Raw genomic sequence first — 6,873 nt, 5'->3', positions numbered from 1 at the left:
CCTAGTTGCATGTCAATAACACACTTGCAACTAGGAGTGCGTGCATGGCTATGCCTTTTCTATCAAGGGGGATCCCCCAGCTGCATGTCAAGCATTGACTTGCAACTAGGCTGTGTGTGTGTTTTATTTTGAGGCCCCCAGTTGCAAGTTGCTCATCGACTCGCAAGTAGGGGGGGGGGCTGTGTGTATGTTTTTGTTGTAGGTCCCTAATTGCATATCAATAACAGACTTGCAACTAGGAGTGTGTGCAAGTCTGTGTCTTTCAACTAGGTCCCCAGTTGCAAGTTGCCCATCGACTCGCAACTAGGGGTGGTGTGTGTGCGTTTTTTTTGTGGGCCCCAGCTGCAAGTTGCCAATAAACTCGCAACCACGGAGAGGTGTGTGTGTGCTTGTGTAAAGGGGCCCTAGTTGCAAGTTACCCACCGACTCGCAACTAGGGGGGGTCTATGTATGTGTCTTTTTTTCTTGATCCCTAGTTGAACTCGCAACTAGGGGTGTGTGTGTTTTGTTTTTGGGTCCCTAGTTGCGAGTCAATAACAGACTTGCAACTAGGAGTGCGTGCATCCACGTGTCTTTCTATCAAGGAGGGGATCCCCATTTGCATGTGAAGAATCGACTCGCAACTAGGGGGGGTTGTGTTTTGTTGAGGACCCCCAGTTACAAGTTAGACAGTTACTCGCAACTAGGGTGTGTGTGTGTGTGCATTTTGCGTGTGCATTTTTGCTGTGGATCCCTAGTTGCATGTCAATAACACACTTGCAACTAGGGGTGTGTGGGTGTGTGTGTGTGTGTGTTTTCTTCTAGGTCCATAGTTGCATGTCAATAACAGTTTTTGCCACTAGGAGTGCATGCATGTGTGTGTCTTTCTATCAAGGGGGGGATCCCTAGTTGCATGTTAATCATCGACTCGCAACTAGGGGTTCTGCGTCTGTGTGTTTTTTATGGCGCCAAGTTGCTTGTTGCCCATCAACTCGTAACTAGGGGGACAAGTGTGTGTACGTGCCTCAATGGCCCCTAGTTGCAAGCTACAAATTGATTTTTGCAACTAGGGAGTGTGCGTGCGTGTGTGCGTGTGTTTTATTCTTGACCGTTAGTTGCAAGTTGACCATCAACTTGCAACTAGGGGGCGAGGTGTGTGTGCTTGTGTCAAGGGCCCCCAGTTGTATGTTACACATTGACTCAGGGGGTCTTTGTGTGTGTGTTTTATTCTTTGACACCTAGGTGCAAGTTGCCATCGACTCGCAACTAGGGGTGTGTGTGTGTGTGTGTGTGTCTCAAGGGCCCCCAGTTTGCAAGTTACCCATCGACCTGCAATTGGGGTGTGTGTGCGTGTTTTTATTCTTGACCCTTGGTTGCAAGTTGAACACCGACCTGCAACTAGGGGGGGGAGAAGTGTGTGTGCATGTGTCAAGGGCCCCTAGTTTGTATGTCGATAACCCAATTGCGTGTCGATAACCGACCTGCAATCCGAGTTGTTTTTCATGGGTCTTGCAATTAAACCCTTTAACATGCTACTCCCCGCTCCCGAGTTGCAACTCGAAGGGTTGCATTTGTTGTTTTCTATTTAGCCAGTTGCAACTCCATGCCCGAGTCACAACTCGACATGTTTTGTATTCGTCCCAGTTGCAACACCAACCCCCGAGTCGCAACTCGAGATGTTGGTTGTGTTTCACCTAAGTTGCAACTCCGCTCATGAGTCTCAACTCGATCGTGGTGTACTTTTTGTAGTTGCCCTAGTTGCGACTCAAGCCTCAAGTCACAACTCAGGTGGGGGGTGCTTTTCTTGTTGTTTATTTGATTCTAACATCTTTTTGTTGACGACGATTCCGTTATTGAACATGGAGTTTACGCCAATGTTTTTCTAGTGGACAATTTTTTTGCTGGTGACCTTCATAGGTATTAGGCTATAATTGATGGCAAACAGGGGCTGACGATGTCATTCACGCATGCTTCTTTTTTGCATACATAAATGACTATAGCTTTACGGGGTATTTTTCTTTGGCTCATTGTACAAGGAGACACCGGGTTTTTTTCCAGCTCACCGAGCTGACGTAGGGGGGAAAAGTCACGGTGAAGTGTCGCTCGCCCCACGTTGGACTTTTTTTTGCAAGTTCACCATCGAGTTTTTGTAACAGCTGAAAAAGCTCTACAACAACTTGTTTTTAACTCATCATTTTTTTAGTTTGTTGTCAATGTTCCATTTTATTGTGTCATTTTTTGTTTTGCAATTTTTGAAGTTTTTCATTACTGCGTACTTGCTAGTTCAAAACACACACAAGTGCTACTAGGGGAGGGAAGGATCATTTCTCTAATTGAAGCAGTTTTTTAGTTTTTCAGGGGGTTTTCTGCAATATCCCAATGCACCAACGAATCTGTCATAATTATCCACACCGACACATTTACTCTGTCCATTTTTTTTGTGCGCCACTGTTTTGAAATCGGTGGAGGTGGAGCAGAGGAGGAAGAGACGGGGGTGACTACCTCCAAGGCGATGGCGACCGACCTCGCCGCCGACGAACCCCCGCCAGTTCACCTCCGCGAGACGGGCGAGGCACTCGCCACGGACACGGCGGGCACCGTCGACGTCCTCTGCATCGCCGACAAGCCAGCGTCGCGCGCCGTCCCCACTGTCCGCGACCTCTTTGCTGCCGACGAGCCACCCTCGCGCGTCGTCCTCACCGCTCCGGAACTCGCCACAGGCGAGGAGCCGCCAAATCCAGTGAGCAGCACACATCTCCCCGCCCCCCCTGCGCGTCCCCCTTGTATGAGCCTGCCTAAATTTTGTTCATTCACATCACTGAACTCTATTTTTTTTGTTCATTCCTGAGCCTGCGTCAAAATTAGTCAGTATTTATGCGGCCATTGAACTCTAATTTGTCGTGGGCAGTGTGTGCCTTTGAATTTTGTAAGCATGTTGTTGTGTCCTTGGAGGCTAAGGAATTGTTTCATGTGTTGAAGGCTAAGGAATGGCTAGCCCGTCAGTGTGCATCATGTTTTTTTTCTGCAAATCCCTTTTGAATTTGATAGCATATACAAATTCCTTTGAATTGTTTCCTGTGTTTGAAGGCTAAGGATTGGCAGATTTTGTGTGTGTATGTTTGTAGCATCCTTACTGTTTATATGTTCTTTTTTAACTTGGCCCTTGAAGCCTCCACGGTAGAAAATGCAAAAAACTGATCATATAGCTTTGAGCCAACATGTTTGTCAACAACAACAACTCATACAGTAGAAAATCAGTTAGTATTTGTGGTCATCCAACTCGAAAGTTGTTGCAGGAGTGTTCATCATTGGAGGCTCATACAGTAGAATGCAATTCATGAAATGAATGGTTTGCCTCCAACTAGCATATCGCAGTTTGTTTTGTTTGTATGAAACAGTTTTCAGAGTTTGATGTCATGGGAAGTTGTTGAGTGTGTAATTTTTCCGAAGTTGGCTCTGTAATTTTTTCAGAAGTTGGCTCTGTATTTTTTTTCCAGAGAATACATCATGTGTTTTTCAGTTTTTCTAGTCTATTCAGGGAGCATGCATTTTATATTTTGAGAGAGTGTGACTCACCAGTTAGTATTCAGAGAGGATCATTTTCTTTATTTTTTATTTTCTCAAGCTACTTTATGTTCGATGCTTTTGCCTGCCCTACTGTAAGCACACGATCAGTCGACCAACTCTATTTTTGTCTACAGAATCAGGTTCGGTGTCTAGACTTCAACAATTTTGGATCAATAACAATACCTCCAGCACTACCTAGAATTTGTTTCTGGAAAGGACAAACCATTAAACATTTCAGCGATATGCTCCTCGGGAAAGATGGACTCTACGGAGCTCTTCAAGTAAATATCATATTTTGTTTTGCTATTGTTGTATTCTCTGTTTTATGTGTATCTTTTTGTTGCTCACATCTACTCCTATTATGTTTGTTTATGATTTTCCCATTTTTTTGGCAGATCAAAAATGAGGCAGAAACTTGCTACGGAGAAACTGACGGTGCATGGGCAAGCACCGCCAAGAACTCAAACATAAGAAAAGCTATACAAAGGGTGTTAGGCAATTCTTTTTCAGAAAAGGTAAAGTGCATCAGGATTGATTGAGACAGCACCTTCAACAGTGCTTTTTAGTTATTTTGGTTTCCTTTTTTTCCTATATTTTTTTGATTTTTTTTGTGGATTTTTTTCTGCTTGTTAGATCAAAGAAGATATATTCCTCAATTTCCAGGAGCGCGTAAAGGATCAAAACCTGACCACATGCCTGATAGCAAAACAAGTGCTGCTTGATACTTTGAACATTGTCTCTTCTTCTTGTAATGGCTCTCAACATACAGAGAAGTTAGAGTCATCCGACCATTTATACATGCCAACTGACGAAGATAATGGGTCTGGCCGTACTATTAGAGTTGATTCTAATGGGATTGAAATTGGCAGTGGTGTGTTATTACAATGTTTTTCTTCTTTTTTTTACTCATGTTGTGTTTTTCTGTATTAAGACCCCCACTATATTTCTGGCAGATCAAAGAGGCAGGAAGAGGAGAGTGAAGACTAGTACACAGCAGTCAATATCTTCAACAACCAAGGACATATCATTGCAAGATAAAATAAAGGTACTTTTGGCTTTGTATTTTAGTCTTTTTTAATTATTTTTTTGTTTTTTGTGTGTTTGATTTTTGGTTCATTTTTTCTGCACCAAATGACCATGACCACAGCCCCAGCAAAGCACTCTTGAAGTTGACAGAGAAGGAGCGAAAGCTGATTTGCATCCAGTAACATGGAATGCTCCTACAAATGAGCACAAAGATCAAGTTGAAATGGTTAGTTTCAAATAAAGAACAAACATCTAACATTCTTATTCTTTTCCTACTTTTTTTGTCATTTATCATGCAAGTTTGTAAACTAATTCGCCAGGAAGCAAATTATGGAAATGGTAAAGGATGTACACATACAGGAACAGCAGTAGAACACATTTTTATTTTCTAATATTTTGTCTTACATTTTTCTCTTTTTAGCCTTCTGCATATAACCCTGACAACAACCATATCTTTTTTTATTTTTTATTGTTTTGGGGCAGGGAGAAAGCACAAACAAGGTGGGCCGTGTTAAACACAACCAAGACACAAATATGATGTATGTACATAGCAATAACCTCGAGCGCAATGTCAACGATTGTCCTATTGAAATAGAAGCACCAGAGAAAAGCTCTAGTCTGAACTACATGCTGTTGTCTGCCAGATTGGCAAAAGCAGTGATGAGCACAGAACAAGTAATCAATTCAAAGGAAGTATCTAGCAGAGATGTACACACAGCATTTGCAGGGTTTCACCATAACACTGTTAACAACAATAAAACACAGGTACACCGCCTGAGGAATTCATTTTGAAGTTCTGTCTTACTGTCCCATTTGTGCTTTTTATAATACTTTTGATCTAGGTTGTGCTTTTTATATACACCCACGACTGAACCTTTTGTTTCTTCCACAACCATAGCATTGTGTAGATACCAGTCCCATTGACCAACGAAAAGAGAAGCAAGCAGTTGTACCTGAATGCATGCACCTTCAAACCAACAATGACAAAGGTTTTACTCGAGGGGAAAACTTTCACACATTCAACCTCGTTACAAAATTACTCATCAGCACATCATTTTTCGACAAAGATTTTCTAATTGCCTTGTTTTTTCATTTACTTATTTTTTTAATTTTTTTCAGATGGAAATACTATGGATGTCAGGGATTACAATAAGCGTGTTGAACTTGATATAGATATCAATATAGCACCATCAAACGGTACTGCCTACACTTTTTTTTTGAGCAGTCGTGATTTTGTCTCTTTATTTTGTGCTGGCATCAATTCTCTTCTCATTATTTTTGTGTCTTTTTTTTCTCTTCTCCTGACGATGGGATAGACGATAAGCAACAACACATTAAAGAGTTCCAAGACACATTGCACCCATTAGACATTACAAGGCAAAAGTACTTCTTTGCAGACGATATGACACCTAGCTGCCGGATACTTCCAGACCACGGTGATTGTGGCAATCAAATAACAGATCCAGAACTGTGGCGCCCATTACAGATGAACTCGGAAGAATATAATGCTCAAATAGAGGAAATTGGTTTCTCCGCACCTAGTCCTTTTTTTTGTGTTTGAGTTGTCATTTTTTTCTTTTTTGCATCACACCATTTTCCCGTGCTACAAAATTCACCCACTTATATTTCAACATTTGTAGGAAGCAAAGAAGAAATATACATGGAATGCAAGCAAGGATGTCATCGAAGGACACACCTTGCAGGTACCATCTTTTTGCCAAGTACACACTACAAATTCAAACCAAATTTGTTGTAGTAAATCTCCTACTGTTTTGGTATTCATCTTTTTTTCTTCGTGTTTTCATAGGATGAGCAAGAAGTGCAGGGAGATTCGTCCATACACTGTGCCCAGAGACAGCCTGTGTCCACAGCCATTTGCAAGTACAGAGACTTTCTTCCCCAGTTCATAGAAAAGGATGGCATCGTCGACTTGGTATGTCTTTTTTCCCAAAAAAATACTGTTTTTGTTTTCTTTGCTTTTTATGCTTTTCTAAACACCCCAGTTTTTTATGTTTTCTTTTGCATACACAACAAAACTTTCATTCAGACATCCCCTGTTGCACGCATGTCACACTCTTGGGACAGAGCAACAACATGCTACTCCCCGATGGGCAAATAGGACAGTGAGAACACTGAAAGTCCTATACACAAGCACAGGAAGGTATCATCAAAATTCTACCTGTTTTTTTACAAACTTGTTTTTTTCAAAAAAATTGATCTCGAAATTTGTGCTTCATTTTTTCGATTGGTTGGTGAACATGTCCCTTTCAACATTATTTGTGCCTTTGCAGAGATATTCAG

The 6,873-nt window shown here is 41.8% G+C and overlaps 1 long non-coding RNA gene across 1 annotated transcript; it reads left to right on the top strand.

The window, feature by feature from the left end:
- Positions 1-5,465: 5,465 nt before the first annotated feature.
- LOC123064455 (uncharacterized) lies at positions 5,466-6,004 on the top strand. Its single transcript, XR_006430703.1, has 3 exons — positions 5,466-5,561; positions 5,692-5,769; positions 5,889-6,004. It is a non-coding gene; the product is annotated as an uncharacterized lncRNA (long non-coding RNA).
- Positions 6,005-6,873: the final 869 nt, after the last annotated feature.

This window comes from Triticum aestivum, chromosome 3B, assembly GCF_018294505.1.
Source record: "Triticum aestivum cultivar Chinese Spring chromosome 3B, IWGSC CS RefSeq v2.1, whole genome shotgun sequence".
Lineage (NCBI taxonomy): Eukaryota > Viridiplantae > Streptophyta > Magnoliopsida > Poales > Poaceae > Triticum > Triticum aestivum.
The sequence above is the reverse complement of the archived record's forward strand: the minus strand, read 5'-3'. Positions and strand labels throughout refer to the sequence as shown.